This window comes from Scyliorhinus torazame, chromosome 4, assembly GCF_047496885.1.
Source record: "Scyliorhinus torazame isolate Kashiwa2021f chromosome 4, sScyTor2.1, whole genome shotgun sequence".
Lineage (NCBI taxonomy): Eukaryota > Metazoa > Chordata > Chondrichthyes > Carcharhiniformes > Scyliorhinidae > Scyliorhinus > Scyliorhinus torazame.
Genome location: NC_092710.1, coordinates 2132687 through 2154861, shown reverse-complemented (window position 1 = coordinate 2154861; position 22175 = coordinate 2132687).

Sequence of the window (22175 nt, the reverse complement as noted above, 5' to 3'; positions counted from 1 at the left end):
CGGGAATGGTCAGTGCCAGGAATGGGTCAGTGCGGGGAATGGGAAAGTGTCGGGAATGGTTCAGTGCCGGGAATGGGTCAGCGCCGGGAATGGTCAGTGGCGGGAGTGGGTCAGTGCCGAGAATTTGTCAGTGCCGGGAATGGGTCAGCGCCGGGAATGGGTCAGAGCCGGGAATGGGTCAGCGCCGGGAATGGATCAGCGCTGGGATTGGGTCAGTGCCAGGAATGGGTCAGTGCCGGGAATGGATCAATGTCGGGAATGGGTCAGTGCCGGGAATGGGTCAGTGCCAGGAATGGGTCAGAGCCGGGAATGGGTCAGGGCCGGGAATGGGTCAGCGCTGGGAATGGGTCAGTGCCGGGAATGGGTCAGCGCTGGGATTTGGTCAGTGCCGGGAATGGGTCAGTGCCGGTAATGGATCAGCGCCGGGAATGGGTCAGTGCCGGGTATGGGTCAGCTCTGGGATTTGGTCAGTGCCGGGAATGGGTCAGTGCCGGTAATGGATCAGCGCCGGGAATGGGTCAGTGCCGGGAATGGGTCAGTGCCGGGAATGGGTCAGCGCCGGGAATGGGTCAGCGCCGGGAATGGGTCAGTGCCGGGAATGGCAAAGTGTCGGGAATGGATCAGTGCCGGGAATGGGTCAGTGCCGGGAATGGGTCAGCGCCGGGAATGGCAAAGTGTCGGGAATGGATCAGTGCCGGGAATGGGTCAGTGCCGGGAATGGGAAAGTGTCGGGAATTGGTCAGTGCCGGGAATGGGTCATCACCGGGAATGGGTCAGGGCCGGGAATGGGTCAGTGCCGGGAATGGGAACGTGTCGGGAATGGGTCAGAGCCGGGAATGGGTCAGCGCCGGGAATGGGTCAGAGCCAGGAATGGGTCAGTGCCGGGAATGGGAAAGTGTCGGGAATGGGTCTGTGCTGGGAATGGGTCAGCGCCGGGAATGGGTCAGTGCCGGGAATGGGTCAGAGCCAGGAATGGGTCAGTGCCGGGAATGGGTCAGCGCCGGGAATGTGTCAGTGCCGGGAATGGGTCAGAGCCGGGAATGGGTCATAGTCAGGAATGGGTCAGTGCCGGGAATTGGTCAGAGCCGGGAATGGGTCAGTGCCGGGAATGTGTCAGAGCCGGGAATGGATCAGCTCCGGGAATGGGTCAGTGCCGGGAATGGGTCAGCGCCGGGAATGGGTCATAGTCAGGAATGGGTCAGTGCCGGGAATTGGTCAGAGCCGGGAATGGGTCAGTGCCGGGAATGTGTCAGAGCCGGGAATGGATCAGCTCCGGGAATGGGCCAGAGTCGGGAATGTTCAGTGCCAGGAATGGGTCAGTGCGGGGAATGGGAAAGTGTCGGGAATGGGTCAGTGCCGGGAATGGGTCAGCGCCGGGAATGGGTCAGCGCCGGGAATGGGTCAGCGCCGGGAATGGGTCAGAGCCAGGAATGGGTCAGAGCCGGGAATGGGTCAGTGCCGGGAATGGGTCAGCGCCGGGAATGGATCAGAGCCGGGAATGGGTCAGCGCCGGGAATGGGTCAGAGCCAGGAATGGGTCAGAGCCGGGAATGGGTCAGTGCCGGGAATGGGTCAGTGCCGGGAATGGGTCAGAGCCGGGAATGGGACAGTGCCGGGAATGGGAAAGTGCCGGGAATGGGTCAGTGCCGGGAATGGATCAATGTCGGGAATGGGTCAGTGCCGGGAATGGGTCAGTGCCAGGAATGGGTCAGAGCCGGGAATGGGTCAGGGCCGGGAATGGGTCAGGGCCGGGAATGGGTCAGCGCTGGGAATGGGTCAGTGCCGGGAATGGGTCAGCGCTGGGATTTGAACAGTGCCGGGAATGGGTCAGAGCCGGGAATGGGAAAGTGTCGGGAATTGGTCAGTGCCGGAAATGGGTCAGCACCGGGAATGGTTCAGAGCCAGGAATGGTTCAGAGCCTTGAATGGGTCAGTGCCGGGAATGGGTCAGCGCCGGGAATGGAACCGCACCGGGAATGGGTCAGAGCCGGGAATGGTCAGTGCCAGGAATGGGTCAGTGCGGGGAATGGGAAAGTGTCGGGAATGGTTCAGTGCCGGGAATGGGTCAGCGCTGGGATTGGGTCAGTGCCAGGAATGGGTCAGTGCCGGGAATGGATCAATGTCGGGAATGGGTCAGTGCCGGGAATGGGTCAGTGCCAGGAATGGGTCAGAGCCGGGAATGGGTCGGTGCCGGGAATGGGTCAGTGCCGGGAATGGGTCAGCGCTGGGATTTGGTCAGTGCCGGGAATGGGTCAGTGCCGGTAATGGATCAGCGCCGGGAATGGGTCAGTGCCGGGAATGGGTCAGGGCCGGGAATGGGTCAGTGCCGGGAATGGGTCAGCGCCGGGAATGGGTCAGTACCGGTAATGGATCAGCGCCGGGAATGGGTCAGTGCTGGGAATGGGTCAGTGCCGGGAATGGGTCAGTGCCGGGAATGGCAAAGTGTCGGGAATGGATCAGTGCTGGGAATGGGTCAGTGCCGGGAATGGGTCAGCGCCGGGAATGGCAAAGTGTCGGGAATGGATCAGTGCCGGGAATGGGTCAGTGCCGGGAATGGGAAAGTGTCGGGAATTGGTCAGTGCCGGGAATGGGTCAGCACCGGGAATGGGTCAGGGCCGGGAATGGGTCAGTGCCGGGAATGGGAACGTGTCGGGAATGGGTCAGTGCCGGGAATGGGTCAGTGCCGGGAATAGGTCAGAGCCTGGAATGGGTCAGTGCCGGGAATGGGTCAGCGCTGGGAATGGGTCAGAGCCGGGAATGGGTCAGTGCCGGGAATGGGTCAGAGCCGGGAATGGGTCAGTGCCAGGAATGGGTCAGAGCCGGGAATGGGTCAGTGCCGGGAATGGGTCAGAGCCGGGAATGGGTCAGAGCCGGGAATGGGTCAGCGCCGGGAATGGGTCAGAGCCGGGAATGGGTCAGCGCCGGGAATGGGTCAGTGCTGGGAATGGGTCAGCGCCGGGAAAGGGAAAGTGCCGGGAAAGGGAAAGTGCCGGGAATGGATCAGCACCGGGAATGGGTCAGTGCCGGGAGTGGGTCAATGGGTCAGTGCCGGGAATGGGTCAGTGCCGGGAGTGGGTCAATGGTTCAGCGCTGGGAATGGGTCAGTGCCGGGAATGGGTCAGCGCCGGGAATGGGTCAGCGCCGGAAATGGGTCAGTGCTGGGAATGGGTGATGCCGGGAATGGGTGATGCCGGGAATGGGTCAGCGCCGGGAATGGGTCAGTGCCGGGAATGGGTCAGCGCCGGGAATGGGTCAGAGCCGGGAATGGGTCAGTGCCAGGAATGGGTCAGAGCCGGGAATGGGTCAGAGCCGGGAATGGGTGATGCCGGGAATGGGTGATGCCGGGAATGGGTCAGCGCCGGGAATGGGTCAGTGCCGGGAATGGGTCAGCGCCGGGAATGGGTCAGAGCCGGGAATGGGTCAGAGCCGGGAATGGGTCTGCCGGGAATGGGTCAGCATCGGGAATGGGTCAGCGCCGGGAATGGGTCAGCATCGGGAATGTGTCAGTGTCGGGAATGGGTCAGTGCCGGGAATGGGTCAGTGCCGGGAATGGGTCAGTGCCGGGAATGGGTCAGCACCGGGAATGGGTAAGTGCCGGGAGTGGGTCAATGGGTCAGTGCCGGGAATGGGTTAGTGCCGGGAATGGGTCAGTGCCGGGAGTGGGAAAGTGCCGGGAATGGGTCAGTGCCGGGAATGGGTCAGTGGCGGGAATGGGTCAGTGCCGGGAATGGATCAGCGCCGGGAATGGGTCAGAGCCGGGAATGGGTCAGTGCCGGGAATGTGTCAGAGCCGGGAATGGGTCAGTGCCAGGAATGGGTCAGAGCCGGGAATGGGTCAGCGCCGGGAATGGGTCAGTGCCGGGAATGGTAAAGTGCCGGGAATGGGTCAGCATCGGGAATGGGTCAGTGCCGGGAGTGGGTCAGTGCTGGGAATGGGTCTGTGCCGGGAATGGGTCAGTGCCGGGAATGGGTCAGGGGGGAATGGGAAAGTGCCGGGAATGGGTCAGTGGCGGGAATGGGTCAGTGCCGGGAATGGGTCAGTGCCGGGAATGGGTCAGTGCCAGGAATGGGTCAGTGCCGGGAATGGGTCAGTGCCGGGAATGGGTCAGTGCCGGGAATGGGTCAGTGGCGGGAATGGGTCAGTGCCGGGAATGGGTCAGTGCCGGGAATGGGTCAGTGCCGGGAATGGGTCAGTGCCAGGAATGGGTCAGTGCCGGGAATGGGTCAGCGCCGGGAATGGGTCAACGCCGGGAATGGGTCAGTGCCGGGAATGGGTCAGTGCCGGGAATGGGTCAGTGCCGGGAATGGGAAAGTGCCGGGAATGGGTCAGGGCCGGGAATGGGTCAGTGCCGGGAATGGGTCAGTGCTGGGAATGGGAAAATGCCGGGAATGGGTCAGCGCTGGGATTTGAACAGTGCCGGGAATGGGTCAGAGCCGGGAATGGGAAAGTGTCGGGAATTGGTCAGTGCCGGAAATGGGTCAGCACCGGGAATGGTTCAGAGCCAGGAATGGTTCAGAGCCTTGAATGGGTCAGTGCCGGGAATGGGTCAGCGCCGGGAATGGAACCGCACCGGGAATGGGTCAGAGCCGGGAATGGTCAGTGCCAGGAATGGGTCAGTGCGGGGAATGGGAAAGTGTCGGGAATGGTTCAGTGCCGGGAATGGGTCAGCGCTGGGATTGGGTCAGTGCCAGGAATGGGTCAGTGCCGGGAATGGATCAATGTCGGGAATGGGTCAGTGCCGGGAATGGGTCAGTGCCAGGAATGGGTCAGAGCCGGGAATGGGTCGGTGCCGGGAATGGGTCTGTGCCGGGAATGGGTCAGCGCTGGGATTTGGTCAGTGCCGGGAATGGGTCAGTGCCGGTAATGGATCAGCGCCGGGAATGGGTCAGTGCCGGGAATGGGTCAGGGCCGGGAATGGGTCAGTGCCGGGAATGGGTCAGCGCCGGGAATGGGTCAGTACCGGTAATGGATCAGCGCCGGGAATGGGTCAGTGCTGGGAATGGGTCAGTGCCGGGAATGGGTCAGTGCCGGGAATGGCAAAGTGTCGGGAATGGATCAGTGCTGGGAATGGGTCAGTGCCGGGAATGGGTCAGCGCCGGGAATGGCAAAGTGTCGGGAATGGATCAGTGCCGGGAATGGGTCAGTGCCGGGAATGGGAAAGTGTCGGGAATTGGTCAGTGCCGGGAATGGGTCAGCACCGGGAATGGGTCAGGGCCGGGAATGGGTCAGTGCCGGGAATGGGAACGTGTCGGGAATGGGTCAGTGCCGGGAATGGGTCAGTGCCGGGAATAGGTCAGAGCCTGGAATGGGTCAGTGCCGGGAATGGGTCAGCGCTGGGAATGGGTCAGAGCCGGGAATGGGTCAGTGCCGGGAATGGGTCAGAGCCGGGAATGGGTCAGTGCCAGGAATGGGTCAGAGCCGGGAATGGGTCAGTGCCGGGAATGGGTCAGAGCCGGGAATGGGTCAGAGCCGGGAATGGGTCAGCGCCGGGAATGGGTCAGAGCCGGGAATGGGTCAGCGCCGGGAATGGGTCAGTGCTGGGAATGGGTCAGCGCCGGGAAAGGGAAAGTGCCGGGAAAGGGAAAGTGCCGGGAATGGATCAGCACCGGGAATGGGTCAGTGCCGGGAGTGGGTCAATGGGTCAGAGCCGGGAATGGGTCAGCGCCGGGAATGGGTCAGTGCTGGGAATGGGTCAGCGCCGGGAAAGGGAAAGTGCCGGGAAAGGGAAAGTGCCGGGAATGGATCAGCACCGGGAATGGGTCAGTGCCGGGAGTGGGTCAATGGGTCAGTGCTGGGAATGGGTCAGTGCCGGGAATGGGTCAGCGCCGGGAATGGGTCAGCGCCGGAAATGGGTCAGTGCTGGGAATGGGTGATGCCGGGAATGGGTGATGCCGGGAATGGGTCAGCGCCGGGAATGGGTCAGTGCCGGGAATGGGTCAGCGCCGGGAATGGGTCAGAGCCGGGAATGGGTCAGTGCCAGGAATGGGTCAGAGCCGGGAATGGGTCAGAGCCGGGAATGGGTGATGCCGGGAATGGGTGATGCCGGGAATGGGTCAGCGCCGGGAATGGGTCAGTGCCGGGAATGGGTCAGCGCCGGGAATGGGTCAGAGCCGGGAATGGGTCAGAGCCGGGAATGGGTCAGTGCCGGGAATGGGTCAGTGCTGGGAATGGGTCAGTGCCGGGAATGGGTCAGAGCCGGGAATGGGTCAGAGCCGGGAATGGGTCAGTGCCGGGAATGGGTCAGCGCCGGGAATGGGTCAGAGCCGGGAATGGGTCAGAGCCGGGAATGGGTCAGCGCCAGGAATGGGTCAGTGCCGGGAATGGGAAAGTGCCGGGAATGGGTCAGTGCCGGGAATGGGTCAGTGCCAGGAATGGGTCAGTGCCGGGAATGAGTCAGTGCTGGGAATGGGTCAGTGCTGGGAATGGGTCAGTGCCGGGAATGGGTCAGGGCCGGGAATGGGTCAGTGCCGGGAATGTGTCAGCGCCGGGAATGGGTCAGCGCCAGGAATGGGTCAGTGCCGGGAATGGGAAAGTGCCGGGAATGGGTCAGTGCCGGGAATGGGTCAGTGCCAGGAATGGGTCAGTGTCAGGAATGGGTCAGGGCCGGGAATGGGTCAGTGCCGGGAATGGGTCAGTGCCAGGAATGGGTCAGGGCCGGGAATGGGTCAGTGCCGGGAATGGGTCAGTGCCGGGAATGGGTCAGGGCCAGGAATGGGTCAGTGCCAGGAATGGGTCAGTGCCGGGAATGAGTCAGTGCCAGGAATGGGTCAGGGCCGGGAATGGGTCAGTGCCGGGAATGGGTCAGGGCCAGGAATGGGTCAGTGCCGGGAATGAGTCAGTGCCGGGAATGGGTCAGGGCCAGGAATGGGTCAGGGCCGGGAATGAGTCAGTGCCGGGAATGGGTCAGGGCCGGGAATGGGTCAGTGCCGGGAATGGGTCAGTGCCGGGAATGGGTCAGAGCCGGGAATGGGTCAGAGCCGGGAATGGGTCAGTGCCGGGAATGGGTCAGTGCCGGGAATGGGTCAGTGCCGGGAATGGGTCAGCGCCGGGAATGGGTCAGTGCCGGGAATGGGTCAGCGCCGGGAATGGGTCAGAGCCGGGAATGGGTCAGTGCCGGGAATGGGTCAGAGCCGGGAATGGGTCAGTGCCGGGAATGGGTCAGGGACGGGAATGGGTCAGTGCCGGGAATGGGTCAGAGCCGGGAATGGGTCAGCGCCGGGAATGGGTCAGGGACGGGAATGGGTCAGTGCCGGGAATGGGTCAGAGCCGGGAATGGGTCAGTGCCGGGAATGGGTCAGCGCCGGGAATGGGCCAGTGCCAGGAATGGGTCAGTGCCGGGAATGGGTCAGTGCCGGGAATGGGAAAGTGCCGGGAATGGGTCAGCGCCGGGAATGGGAAAGTGCCGGGAATGGGTCAGCGCCGGGAATGGGAAAGTGCCGGGAATGAGTCAGTGCTGGGAATGGGTCAGCGCCGGGAATGGTTCAGCGCTGGGAATGGGTCAGTGCCGGGAATGGGTCAGGGCCGGGAATGGGTCAGTGCCAGGAATCGGTCAGGGCCGGGAATGGGTCAGCGCCGGGAATGGGTCAGTGCCGCGAATGGGTCAGTGCCGGGAATGGGTCAGGGCCGGGAATGGGTCAGGGCCGGGAATGAGTCAGTGCCGGGAATGGGTCAGGGCCGGGAATGGGTCAGTGCCGGGAATGGGTCTGCGCCGGGAATGGGTCAGCGCCGGGAATGGGTCAGGGCCGGGAATGGGTCAGGGCCGGGAATGGGTCAGGGCCGGGAATGGGTCAGGGCCGGGAATGGGTCAGTGGCGGGAATGGGTCAGGGCCGGGAATGGGTCAGTGCCGGGAATGCGTCAGACCTGGGAATGGGTCAGAGCCAGGAATAGGTCAGTGCTGGGAATGGGTCAGTGCCGGGAATGGGTCAGTGCCGGGAATGGGTCAGCGCCGGGAATGGGTCAGTGCCGGGAATGGGTCAGCGCCGGGAATGGGTCAGTGGCGGGAATGGGAAAGTGCTGGGAATAGGTCAGAGCCGGGAATGGGTCAGTGCTGGGAATAGGTCAGCGCCGGGAATGTGTCAGTGCCAGGAATGGGTCAGAGCCGGGAATGGGTCAGGGCCGGGAATGGGTCAGTGCTGGGAATGGGTCAGTGCCGGGAATGGGTCAGGGCCGGGAATGGGTCAGTGCCGGGAATGGGTCGGTGCCGGGAATGGGAAAGTGCCGGGAATGGGTCAGCATCGGGAATGGGTCAGTGCCGGGAATGGGTCAGGGCCGGGAATGGGTCAGTGCTGGGAATGGGTCAGTGGCGGGAATGGGAAAGTGCCGGGAATGGGTCAGCATCGGGAATGGGTCAGTGCCGGGAATGGGTCAGTGCCGGGAATGGGTCTGTGCCGGGAATGGGTCAGTGCCGGGAATGGGTCAGTGCCGGGAATGGGTCAGTGCCGGGAATGGGTCCAAGCCGGGAATGGGTCAGAGCCGGGAATGGGTCAGTGCCGGGAATGGGAAAGTGCCGGCAATGGATCAGCGCCGGGAATGGGTCAGTGCCGGGAATGGGTCAGAGCCGGGAATGGGTCAGAGCCGGGAATGGGTCAGAGCCGGGAATGGGTCAGAGCCAGGAATGGGTCAGTGCCGGGAATGGGTCAGAGCCGGGAAAGGGTCAGTGCCGGGAATGGATCAGAGCCGGGTATGGATCAGAGCCGGGAATGGGTCAGAGCCGGGAATGGGTCAGAGCCGGGAATGGGTCAGTGCCGGGAATGGATCAGAGCCGGGAATGGATCAGAGCCGGGAATGGGTCAGCGCCGGGAATGGGTCAGAGCCGGGAATGGGTCAGTGCCGGGAATGGGAAAGTGCCGGGAATGGATCAGCGCCGGGAATGGGTCAGTGCCGGGAATGGGTCAGAGCCGGGAATGGGTCAGAGGCGGGAAAGGGTCAGAGCCGGGAATGGGAAAGTGCCGGGAATGGGTCAGAGCCGGGAATGGGTCAGTGCCGGGAATGGGTCAGAGCCGGGAATGGGTCAGTGCCGGGAATGGGTCAGAGCCGGGAATGGGTCAGAGCCAGGAATGGGTCAGAGCCGGGAATGGGAAAGTGCCGGGAATGGATCAGCGCCGGGAATGGGTCAGTGCTGGGAATGGGTCAGCGCCGGGAATGGGTCAGAGGGGAATGGGACTGTGCCGGGAATGGGTCAGTGCCGGGAATGGGTCAGTGCCAGGAATGGGTCAGTGCCGGGAATGGGTCAGCACCGGGAATGGGTCAGAGCCGGGAATGGGTCTGCGCTGGGAATGGGTCAGAGCCAGGAATGGGTAAGTGCCGGGAATGGGTCAGCGCCGGGAATGGGTCAGAGCCGGGAATGGATCAGAGCCGGGAATGGGTCAGCGCCGGGAATGGGTCAGAGCCGGGAATGGGTCAGTGCCGGGAATGGATCAGAGCCGGGAATGGATCAGAGCCGGGAATGGGTCAGCGCCGGGAATGGGTCAGAGCCGGGAATGGATCAGAGCCGGGAATGGGAAAGTGCCGGGAATGGATCAGCGCCGGGAATGGGTCAGTGCCGGGAATGGGTCAGAGCCGGGAATGGGTCAGAGGCGGGAAAGGGTCAGTGCCGGGAATGGGTCAGTGCCGGGAATGGGTCAGCGCCGGGAATGGGTCAGAGGGGAATGGGACTGTGCCGGGAATGGGTCAGTGCCGGGAATGGGTCAGTGCCGGGAATGGGAAAGTGCCATGAATGGGTCAGTGCCGGGAATGGGTCAACGCCGGGAATGGGTCAGTGCCGGGAATGGGAAAGTGCCGGGAATGGGTCAGTGCCGGGAATGGGTCAGTGCCGGGAATGGGTCAGGGCCGGGAATTGGTCAGCATCGGGAATGGGTCAGTGCCGGGAATGGGTCAGTGCCGGGATGGGTCAGTGCTGGGAATGGGTCAGTGCCGGGAATGGGTCAGAGCCGGGAATGGGTCAGCGCCGGGAATGGGTCAGTGCCGGGAATTGGTCAGCATCGGGAATGGGTCAGTGCCGGGAATGGGTCAGTGCCGAGAATGGGTCAGTGCTGGGAATGGGTCAGTGCCGGGAATGGGTCAGAGCCGGGAATGGGTCAGCGCCGGGAATGGATCCGGTCCGGGAATGGGTCAGTGCCGGGAATGGGTCAGTGCCGGGAATGGGTCAGTGCTGGGAATGGGTCAGTGCCGGGAATGGATAAGAGCCGGGAATGGGTCAGCGCCGGGAATGGGTCAGTGCCGGGAATTGGTCAGCATCGGGAATGGGTCAGTGCCGGGAATGGGTCAGTGCCGGGAATGGATCAGTGCTGGGAATGGGTCAGTGCCGGGAATGGGTCAGAGCCGGGAATGGGTCAGCGCCGGGAATGGATCCGGTCCGGGAATGGGTCAGTGCCGGGAATGGGTCAGTGCCGGGAATGGGTCAGCGCCGGGAATGGGTCAGTGCCGGGAATGGGTCTGAGCCGGGAATGGGTCAGCGCCGGGAATGGGTCAGGGACGGGAATGGGTCAGTGCCGGGAATGGGTCAGAGCCGGGAATGGGTCAGCGCCGGGAATGGGTCAGGGACGGGAATGGGTCAGTGCCGGGAATGGGTCAGAGCCGGGAATGGGTCAGTGCCGGGAATGGGTCAGGGCCGGGAATGGGCCAGCGCCGGGAATGGGTCAGAGCCGGGAATGGGACAGCGCCGGGAATGGGCCAGTGCCAGGAATGGGTCAGTGCCGGGAATGGGTCAGTGCCGGGAATGGGAAAGTGCCGGGAATGGGTCAGCGCCGGGAATGGGAAAGTGCCGGGAATGGGTCAGCGCCGGGAATGGGAAAGTGCCGGGAATGAGTCAGTGCTGGGAATGGGTCAGCGCCGGGAATGGTTCAGCGCTGGGAATGGGTCAGTGCCGGGAATGGGTCAGTGCCGGGAATGAGTCAGTGCCAGGAATCGGTCAGGGCCGGGAATGGGTCAGGGCCGGGAATGGGTCAGTGCCAGGAATCGGTCAGGGCCGGGAATGGGTCAGCGCCGGGAATGGGTCAGTGCCGGGAATGGGTCAGTGCCGGGAATGGGTCAGGGCCGGGAATGGGTCAGGGCCGGGAATGAGTCAGTGCCGGGAATGGGTCAGGGCCGGGAATGGGTCAGTGCCGGGAATGGGTCAGCGCCGGGAATGGGTCAGTGCCGGGAATGGGTCAGGGCCGGGAATGGGTCAGGGCCGGGAATGGGTCAGGGCCGGGAATGGGTCAGTGGCGGGAATGGGTCAGGGCCGGGAATGCGTCAGAGCCGGGAATGGGTTAGTGCCGGGAATGGGTCAGTGCCGGGAATGGGTCAGGGCCGGGAATGCGTCAGAGCCGGGAATGGGTCAGTGCCAGGAATGGGTCAGAGCCGGGAATGGGTCAGTGCCGGGAATGGGTCAGTGCCGGGAATGGGTCAGTGCCGGGAATGGGTCAGTGCCGGGAATGGGTCAGCGCCGGGAATGGGTCAGTGGCGGGAATGGGTCAGAGCCGGGAATGGTCAGTGCCAGGAATGGGTCAGCGCCGGGAATGGGAAAGTGCCGGGAATGGGTCAGCGCTGGGAATGGGTCTGCGCTGGGAATGGGTCAGAGCCGGGAATGGGTCAGAGCCGGGAATGGTCAGTGCCAGGAATGGGTCAGCGCCGGGAATGGGAAAGTGCCGGGAATGGGTCAGCGCTGGGAATAGGTCAGAGCCGGGAATGGGTCAGAGCCGGGGATGGTCAGTGCCAGGAATGGGTCAGCGCCGGGAATGGGAAAGTGCCGGGAATGGGTCAGCGCTGGGAATGGGTCAGAGCCAGGAATGGGTCAGTGCCGGGAATGGGTCAGTGCCGGGAATGGGTCAGTGCCGGGAATGGGAAAGTGCCGGGAATGGGTCAGCGCTGGGAATGGGTCTGCGCTGGGAATGGGTCAGAGCCAGGAATGGGTCAGTGCCGGGAATGGGTCAGAGCCGGGAATGGGTCTGTGCCGGGAATGGATCAGAGCCGGGTATGGATCAGAGCCGGGAATGGGTCAGTGCCGGGAATGGGTCAGAGCCGGGAATGGATCAGAGCCGGGAATGGGTCAGAGTCAGGAATGGGTCAGAGCCAAGAATGGGTCAGTGCCGGGAATGGATCAGAGCCGGGAATGGATCAGAGCCGGGAATGGGTCAGCGCCGGGAATGTGTCAGTGCCGGGAATGGATCAGAGCCGGGAATGGGTCAGTGCCGGGAATGGGAAAGTGCCGGGAATGGATCAGCGCCGGGAATGGGTCAGTGCCGGGAATGGGTCAGAGCCGGGAATGGGTCAGAGGCGGGAAAGGGTCAGTGCCGGGAATGGGTCAGTGCCGGGAATGGGTCAGCGCCGGGAATGGGTCAGAGGGGAATGGGACTGTGCCGGGAATGGGTCAGTGCCGGGAATGGGTCAGTGCCGGGAATGGGAAAGTGCCGTGAATGGGTCAGTGCCGGGAATGGGTCAACGCCGGGAATGGGTCAGTGCCGGGAATGGGAAAGTGCCGGGAATGGGTCAGTGCCGGGAATGGGTCAGTGCCGGGAATGGGTCAGGGCCGGGAATTGGTCAGCATCGGGAATGGGTCAGTGCCGGGAATGGGTCAGTGCCGGGAATGGGTCAGTGCTGGGAATGGGTCAGTGCCGGGAATGGGTCAGAGCCGGGAATGGGTCAGCGCCGGGAATGGGTCAGTGCCGGGAATGGGTCAGAGCCGGGAATGGGTCAGAGCCGGGAATGGGTCTGCGCTGGGAATGGGTCAGAGCCGGGAATGGGTCAGAGCCGGGAATGGGTCAGAGCCGGGAATGGGTCAGTGCCGGGAATGGGTCAGAGCCGGGAATGGATCAGAGCCGGGAATGGGTCAGCGCCGGGAATGGATCAGAGCCGGGTATGGATCAGAGCCGGGAATGGGTCAGAGCCGGGAATGGGTCAGAGCCGGGAATGGGTCAGTGCCGGGAATGGATCAGAGCCGGGAATGGATCAGAGCCGGGAATGGGTCAGCGCCGGGAATGGGTCAGAGCCGGGAATGGATCAGAGCCGGGAATGGGTCAGTGCCGGGAATGGGAAAGTGCCGGGAATGGATCAGCGCCGGGAATGGGTCAGTGCCGGGAATGGGTCAGAGCCGGGAATGGGTCAGAGGCGGGAAAGGGTCAGTGCCGGGAATGGGTCAGTGCTGGGAATGGGTCAGTGCCGGGAATGGGTCAGAGCCGGGAATGGGTCAGAGGCGGGAAAGGGTCAGTGCCGGGAATGGGTCAGTGCCGGGAATGGGTCAGTGCCGGGAATGGGTCAGTGCCAGGAATGGGTCAGTGCCGGGAATGGGTCAGCACCGGGAATGGGTCAGAGCCGGGAATGGGTCTGCGCTGGGAATGGGTCAGAGCCAGGAATGGGTAAGTGCCGGGAATGGGTCAGCGCCGGGAATGGGTCAGTGCTGGGAATGGGTCAGTGCCGGGAATGGGTCAGAGCCGGGAATGGGTCAGCGCCGGGAATGGATCCGGTCCGGGAATGGGTCAGTGCCGGGAATGGGTCAGTGCCGGGAATGGGTCAGTGCCGGGAATGGATAAGAGCCGGGAATGGGTCAGCGCCGGGAATGGGTCAGTGCCGGGAATTGGTCAGCATCGGGAATGGGTCAGTGCCGGGAATGGATCAGTGCTGGGAATGGGTCAGTGCCGGGAATGGGTCAGAGCCGGGAATGGGTCAGCGCCGGGAATGGATCCGGTCCGGGAATGGGTCAGTGCCGGGAATGGGTCAGTGCCGGGAATGGGTCAGTGCCGGGAATGGGTCAGCCCCGGGAATGGGTCAGAAGGGAATGGGTCAGTGCCGGGAATGGGTCAGCGCCGGGACTGGGTCAGTGCCGGGAATGGGTCAGTGCCGGGAATGGGTCAGTGTCGGGAATGGGTTGGTCCCGGGAATGGGTCAGTGCCGGGAATGGGTCAGCGCCGGGAATGGGTCAGTGTCGGGAATGGGTCAGCGCCGGGAATGGGTCAGTGCCGGGAATGGGTCAGTGCCGGGAATGGGTCAGCGCCGGGAATGGGTCAGTGCCGGGAATGGGTCAGTGTCGGGAATGGGTTGGTGCCGGGAATGGGTCAGTGCCGGGAATGGGTCAGTGCCGGGAATGGGTCAGAGCTGGGAATGGGTCAGTGCCGGGAATGGGTCAGTGCCGGGAATGGGTCAGTGTCGGGAATGGGTCGGTGCCGGGAATGGGTCAGTGCCGGGAATGGGTCAGCGCCGGGAATGGGTCAGTGTCGGGAATGGGTTGGTGCCGGGAATGGGTCAGTGCCGGGAATGGGTCAGTGCCGGGAATGGGTCAGTGCCGGGAATGGGTCAGTGCCGGGAATGGGTCAGAGCTGGGAATGGGTCAGCGCCGGGAATGGGTCAGTGCCGGGAATGGGTCAGCGCCGGGAATGGGTCAGTGCCGGGAATGGGAATGTGTCGGGAATGGGTCAGTGCCGGGAATGGGTCAGTGCCGGGAATGGATCAGCGCCGGGAATGGGTCAGAGCCGGGAATGGGTCAGTGTCGGGAATGGGTCAGTGCCGGGAATGGGTCAGAGTCAGGAATGGGTCAATGCCGGGAATGGAAAAGTGTCGGGAATGGGTCAGTGCCGGGAATGGGTCAGCGCCGGGAATGGAACCGCACCGGGAATGGGTCAGAGCCGGGAATGGTCAGTGCCAGGAATGGGTCAGTGCGGGGAATGGGAAAGTGTCGGGAATGGTTCAGTGCCGGGAATGGGTCAGCGCCGGGAATGGTCAGTGGCGGGAGTGGGTCAGTGCCGAGAATTTGTCAGTGCCGGGAATGGGTCAGCGCCGGGAATGGGTCAGAGCCGGGAATGGGTCAGTGCCGGGAATGGATCAGCGCTGGGATTGGGTCAGTGCCAGGAATGGGTCAGTGCCGGGAATGGATCAATGTCGGGAATGGGTCAGTGCCGGGAATGGGTCAGTGCCAGGAATGGGTCAGAGCCGGGAATGGGTCAGGGCCGGGAATGGGTCAGCGCTGGGAATGGGTCAGTGCCGGGAATGGGTCAGCGCTGGGATTTGGTCAGTGCCGGGAATGGGTCAGTGCCGGTAATGGATCAGCGCCGGGAATGGGTCAGTGCCGGGTATGGGTCAGCGCTGGGATTTGGTCAGTGCCGGGAATGGGTCAGTGCCGGTAATGGATCAGCGCCGGGAATGGGTCAGTGCCGGGAATGGGTCAGTGCCGGGAATGGGTCAGTGCCGGGAATGGCAAAGTGTCGGGAATGGATCAGTGCCGGGAATGGGTCAGTGCCGGGAATGGGTCAGTGCCGGGAATGGCAAAGTGTCGGGAATGGATCAGTGCCGGGAATGGGTCAGTGCCGGGAATGGGTCAGCGCCGGGAATGGCAAAGTGTCGGGAATGGATCAGTGCCGGGAATGGGTCAGTGCCGGGAATGGGAAAGTGTCGGGAATTGGTCAGTGCCGGAAATGGGTCAGCACCGGGAATGGTTCAGAGCCAGGAATGGTTCAGAGCCTTGAATGGGTCAGTGCCGGGAATAGGTCAGTGCCGGGAATGGGTCAGAGCCGGGAATGGGACAGTGCCGGGAATGGGAAAGTGCCGGGAATGGGTCAGCGCCGGGAATGGATCAGCGCTGGGATTGGGTCAGTGCCAGGAATGGGTCAGTGCCGGGAATGGATCAATGTCGGGAATGGGTCAGTGCCGGGAATGGGTATGTGCCAGGAATGGGTCAGAGCCGGGAATGGGTCAGTGCCGGGAATGGGTCAGCGCTGGGATTTGGTCAGTGCCGGGAATGGGTCAGTGCCGGTAATGGATCAGCGCCGGGAATGGGTCAGTGCCGGGAATGGGTCAGGGCCGGGAATGGGTCAGTGCCGGGAATGGGTCAGCGCCGGGAATGGGTCAGTACCGGTAATGGATCAGCGCCGGGAATGGGTCAGTGCTGGGAATGGGTCAGTGCCGGGAATGGGTCAGTGCCGGGAATGGCAAAGTGTCGGGAATGGATCAGTGCTGGGAATGGGTCAGTGCCGGGAATGGGTCAGCGCCGGGAATGGCAAAGTGTCGGGAATGGATCAGTGCCGGGAATGGGTCAGTGCCGGGAATGGGAAAGTGTCGGGAATTGGTCAGTGCCGGGAATGGGTCAGCACCGGGAATGGGTCAGGGCCGGGAATGGGTCAGTGCCGGGAATGGGAACGTGTCGGGAATGGGTCAGTGCCGGGAATGGGTCAGCGCCGGGAATGGGTCAGAGCCAGGAATGGGTCAGTGCCGGGAATGGGAAAGTGTCGGGAATGGGTCTGTGCTGGGAATGGGTCAGCGCCGGGAATGGGTCAGAGCCAGGAATGGGTCAGTGCCGGGAATGGGTCAGCGCCGGGAATGTGTCAGTGCCGGGAATGGGTCAGAGCCGGGAATGGGTCAGTGCCGGGAATGGGTCAGCGCCGGGAATGGGTCATAGTCAGGAATGGGTCAGTGCCGGGAATTGGTCAGAGCCGGGAATGGGTCAGTGCCGGGAATGGGTCAGCGCCGGGAATGGGTCAGTCGGGAATGTGTCAGAGCCGGGAATGGATCAGCTCCGGGAATGGGCCAGAGCCGGGAATGTTCAGTGCCAGGAAAGGGTCAGTGCGGGGAATGGGAAAGTGTCGGGAGTGGGTCTGTGCCGGGAATGGGTCAGTGCCGGGAATGGGTCAGCGCCGGGAATGGGTCAGAGCCAGGAATGGGTCAGTGCCGGGAATGGGTCAGCGCCGGGAATGGGTCAGAGCCAGGAATGGGTCAGTGCCGGGAATTTGTCAGTGCCGGGAATGGGTCAGTGCCGGGAATGGGTCAGCGCCGGGAATAGTTCAGAGCCAGGAATGGTTCCGAGCCTTGAATGGGTCAGTGCCGGGAATGGGTCAGAGCCGGGAATGGGAAAGTGCCGGGAATGGGTCAGTGCCGCGAATGGGTCAGTGCTGAGAATGGGTCAGAACCGGGAATGGGTCAGAGCCGGGAATGGGAAAGTGCCGGGAATGGGTCAGTGCCGCGAATGGGTCAGCGCTGGGAATGGGTCAGTGGCGGGAATGGGTCAGAGCCGGGAATGGGTCAGAGCCGGGAATGGATCAGCGCCGGGAATGGGTCAGCACCGGGAATGGGACAGTTCTGGGATTGGGTCAGTGCCGGGAATGGGTCAGCGCCGGGAATGGGTCAGCGCCGGGAATGGGTCAGCGCCGGGAATGGGTCAGTGCCGGGAATGTTGTCCGGGCCGGAAATGGGTCAGTTCCAGGAATGGGTCAGAGACGGGATTGGGTCAGGGCCGGGAATGGTTCAGCGCTGGGAATGGGTCAGTGCCGAGAATGGGTCAGCGCCGGGAATGGGTCAGTGCCGGGAATGGGTCAGCGCCGGGAATGGGTCAGCGCCGGGAATGGGTCAGAGCCAGGAATGGGTCAGTGCCGGGAATGGGTCAGTGCCGGGAATGGGTCAGCGCTGGGAATGGGTCTGCGCTGGGAATGGGTCAGAGCCAGGAATGGGTCAGCGCCGGGAATGGATCAGAGCCGGGTATGGATCAGAGCCGGGAATGGATCAGCGCCGGGAATGGGTCAGCACCGGGAATGGGACAGTTCTGGGATTGGGTCAGTGCCGGGAATGGGTCAGCGCCGGGAATGGGTCAGCGCCGGGAATGGGTCAGCGCCGGGAATGGGTCAGTGCCGGGAATGTTGTCCGGGCCGGAAATGGGTCAGTTCCAGGAATGGGTCAGAGACGGGATTGGGTCAGGGCCGGGAATGGTTCAGCGCTGGGAATGGGTCAGTGCCGAGAATGGGTCAGCGCCGGGAATGGGTCAGTGCCGGGAATGGGTCAGCGCCGGGAATGGGTCAGCGCCGGGAATGGGTCAGAGCCAGGAATGGGTCAGTGCCGGGAATGGGTCAGTGCCGGGAATGGGTCAGTGCCGGGAATGGGTCAGCGCCGGGAATGGGTCAGAGCCAGGAATGGGTCAGTGCCGGGAATTTGTCAGTGCCGGGAATGGGTCAGCGCCGGGAATGGGTCAGAGCCGGGAATGGGTCAGTGCCGGGAATGGGTCAGCGCCGGGAATGGGTCAGAGCCAGGAATGATTCAGAGCCTTGAAAGGGTCATCGCCGGGAATGGGTCAGAGCCGGGAATGGGTCAGTGCCGGGAATGGGTCAGAGCCGGGAATGGGTCAGTGCCAGGAATGGGTCAGGGCCGGGAATGGATCAGCGCTTGGAATGGGTCAGAGACGGGAATGGGTCAGTGCCGGGAATGGGTCAGGGCCGGGAATGGGTCAGCGCCGGGAATGGGTCAGCGCCGGGAATGGGTCAGGGCCGGGAATGGATCAGCGCTTGGAATGGGTCAGAGACGGGAATGGGTCAGTGCCGGGAATGGGTCAGGGCCGGGAATGGGTCAGCGCCGGGAATGGGTCAGAGCCGGAAATGGGTCAGTGTCGGGAATGGGTCAGTGCCGGGAATGGGAAAGTGTTGGGAATGGGTCAGTGCCGGGAATGCGTCAGCGCCGGGAATGGGTCAGGGCCGGGAATGGGTCAGTGCCGGGAATGGGAAAGTGTCGGGAATGGGTTAGTGCCGGGAATGGATCAGCGTCGGGAATGGGTCAGAGCCGGGAATGGGTCAGGGCCGGGAATGGGTCAGCGCCGGGAATGAGTCAGTGCCGGGAATGGGTCAGGGCCGGGAATGGGTCAGTGCCGGGAATGGGTCTGCGCCGGGAATGGGTCAGCGCCGGGAATGGGTCAGGGCCGGGAATGGGTCAGGGCCGGGAATGGGTCAGGGCCGGGAATGGGTCAGGGCCGGGAATGGGTCAGTGGCGGGAATGGGTCAGGGCCGGGAATGGGTCAGTGCCGGGAATGCGTCAGAGCTGGGAATGGGTCAGAGCCAGGAATAGGTCAGTGCTGGGAATGGGTCAGTGCCGGGAATGGGTCAGTGCCGGGAATGGGTCAGCGCCGGGAATGGGTCAGTGCCGGGAATGGGTCAGCGCCGGGAATGGGTCAGTGGCGGGAATGGGAAAGTGCTGGGAATAGGTCAGAGCCGGGAATGGGTCAGTGCTGGGAATAGGTCAGCGCCGGGAATGTGTCAGTGCCAGGAATGGGTCAGAGCCGGGAATGGGTCAGGGCCGGGAATGGGTCAGTGCTGGGAATGGGTCAGTGCCGGGAATGGGTCAGGGCCGGGAATGGGTCAGTGCCGGGAATGGGTCGGTGCCGGGAATGGGAAAGTGCCGGGAATGGGTCAGCATCGGGAATGGGTCAGTGCCGGGAATGGGTCAGGGCCGGGAATGGGTCAGTGCTGGGAATGGGTCAGTGGCGGGAATGGGAAAGTGCCGGGAATGGGTCAGCATCGGGAATGGGTCAGTGCCGGGAATGGGTCAGTGCCGGGAATGGGTCTGTGCCGGGAATGGGTCAGTGCCGGGAATGGGTCAGTGCCGGGAATGGATCAGAGCCGGGAATGTGTCAGAGCCGGGAATGGGTCAGAGCCGGGAATGGGTCAGTGCCAGGAATGGGTCAGGGCCGGGAATGGATCAGCGCTTGGAATGGGTCAACGCTGGGAATGGGTCAGCGCCGGGAATGGGTCAGGGCCGGGAATGGATCAGCGCTTGGAATGGGTCAGAGACGGGAATGGGTCAGTGCCGGGAATGGGTCAGGGCCGGGAATGGGTCAGCGCCGGGAATGGGTCAGAGCCGGAAATGGGTCAGTGTCGGGAATGGGTCAGTGCCGGGAATGGGAAAGTGTTGGGAATGGGTCAGTGCCGGGAATGCGTCAGCGCCGGGAATGGGTCAGGGCCGGGAATGGGTCAGTGCCGGGAATGGGAAAGTGTCGGGAATGGGTTAGTGCCGGGAATGGATCAGCGTCGGGAATGGGTCAGAGCCGGGAATGGGTCAGTGCCGGGAATGGGTCAGCGCCGGGAATGGGTCAGAGCCGGGAATGGGTCAGAGCCGGGAATGGGTCAGTGCCGGGAATGGGTCAGTGCCGGGAATGGGTCAGCGCCGGGAATGGGTCAGTGCCGGGAATGGGTCAGCGCCGGGAATGGGTCAGAGCCGGGAATGGGTCAGTGCCGGGAATGGGTCAGAGCCGGGAATGGGTCAGTGCCGGGAATGGGTCAGGGACGGGAATGGGTCAGCGCCGGGAATGGGTCAGCATCGGGAATGGGTCAGTGCCGGGAATGGGTCAGTGCCGGGAATGGGAAAGTGCCGGGAATGGGTCAGTGCCGCGAATGGGTCAGTGCTGAGAATGGGTCAGAACCGGGAATGGGTCAGTGCCGGGAATGGGTCAGTGCCGGGAATGGTTCAGCGCCGGGAATGGGTCAGCGCCGGGAATGGGTCAGAGCCGGGAATGGGTCAGTGCCGGGAATGGTTCAGCGCCGGGAATGGGTCAGCGCCGGGAATGGATCAGCGCCGGGAATGGGTCAGCGCCGGGAATGGGACAGTTCAGGGATTGGGTCAGTGCCGGGAATGGGTCAGCGCCGGGAATGGGTCAGCGCCGGGAATGGGTCAGCGCCGGGAATGGGTCAGTGCCGGGAATGTTGTCCGGGCCGGAAATGGGTCAGTTCCAGGAATGGGTCAGAGACGGGAATGGGTCAGAGCCGGGAGTGGGTCAGCGCCGGGAATGGGTCAGAGCCGGGAATGGGTCAGTGCCGGGAATGGGTCAGTGCCGGGAATGGGTCAGTGCCGGGAATGGCAAAGTGTCGGGAATGGGTCAGAGCCGGAAATGGGTCAGTGCCGGGAATGGGTCAGAGCCGGGAATGGGTCAGTGCCGGGTATGGGTCAGCGCCGGGTATGGGTCAGCGGCGGGAATGGGTCAGAGTCAGGAATGGGTCAGTGCCGGGAATGGGTCAGAGCCGGGAATGGGTCAGTGCCGGGAATGGGTCAGTGCCGGGTATGGGTCAGCGGCGGGAATGGGTCAGAGTCAGGAATGGGTCAGTGCCGGGAATGGCAAAGTGTCGGGAATGGGTCAGAGCCGGAAATGGGTCAGTGCCGGGAATGGGTCAGAGCCAGGAATGGGTCAGTGCCGGGAATGGGTCAGCGCCGGGAATGGGTCAGAGCCAGGAATGGGTCAGTGCCGGGAATTTGTCAGTGCCGGGAATGGGTCAGCGCCGGGAATGGATCAGCGCTGGGATTGGGTCAGAGCCGGGAATGGGTCAGTGATGGGAATGGGTCAGTGCCAGGAATGGGTCCGAGCCAGGAATGGGTCAGAGCCGGGAATGGGTCAGTGCCGGGAATGGGTCAGAGCCGGAAATGGGTCAGCACCGGGAATGGGTCAGCGCCGGGAATGGGTCAGAGCCGGGAATGGGTCAGAGTCAGGAATGGGTCAGAGCCGGAAATGGGTCAGTGCCGGGAATGGGTCAGAGCCGGGAATGGGTCAGTGCCGGGTATGGTTCAGCGGCGGGAATGGGTCAGAGTCAGGAATGGGTCAGAGCCGGAAATGGGTCAGTGCCGGGAATGGGTCAGAGCCGGGAATGGGTCAGTGCCGGGAATGGGTCAGCGCCGGGAATGGGTCATAGTCAGGAATGGGTCAGTGCCGGGAATTGGTCAGAGCCGGGAATGGGTCAGTGCCGGGAATGGGTCAGAGCCGGGAATGGATCAGCTCCGGGAATGGGTCAGAGCCAGGAATGGGTCAGTGCGGGGAATGGGAAAGTGTCGGGAATGGGTCAGTGCCGGGAATTGGTCAGCGCCGGGAGTGGGTCTGTGCCGGGAATGGGTCAGTGCCGGGAATGGGTCAGCGCCGGGAATGGGTCAGAGCCAGGAATGGGTCAGTGCCGGGAATGGGTCAGCGCCGGGAATGGGTCAGAGGCGGGAATGGGTCAGCGGTGGGAATGGGTCAGTGCCGGGAATGGGTCAGAGCCGGGAATGGGTCAGCGCCGGGAATGGGTCAGAGCCGGAAATGGGTCAGCGCCGGGAATGGGTCAGTGCCGGGAATGGGTCAGCGCCGGGAATGTGTCAGCGCCGGGAATGGGTCAGAGCCAGGAATGGGTCAGTGCCGGGAATGGGTCAGTGCCGGGAATGGGTCAGAGCCAGGAATGGGTCAGTGCCGGGAATGGGTCAGTGCCGGGAATGGGTCAGTGCCGGGAATGGGTCAGCGCCGGGAATGGGTCAGAGCCAGGAATGGGTCAGTGCCGGGAATTTGTCAGTGCCGGGAATGGGTCAGTGCCGGGAATGGGTCATCGCCGGGAATGGGTAAGTGCCGGGAATGGGTCAGTGCCGGGAATGGGTCAGCGCCGGGAATAGTTCAGAGCCAGGAATGGTTCAGAGCCTTGAATGGGTCAGTGCCGGGAATGGGTCAGA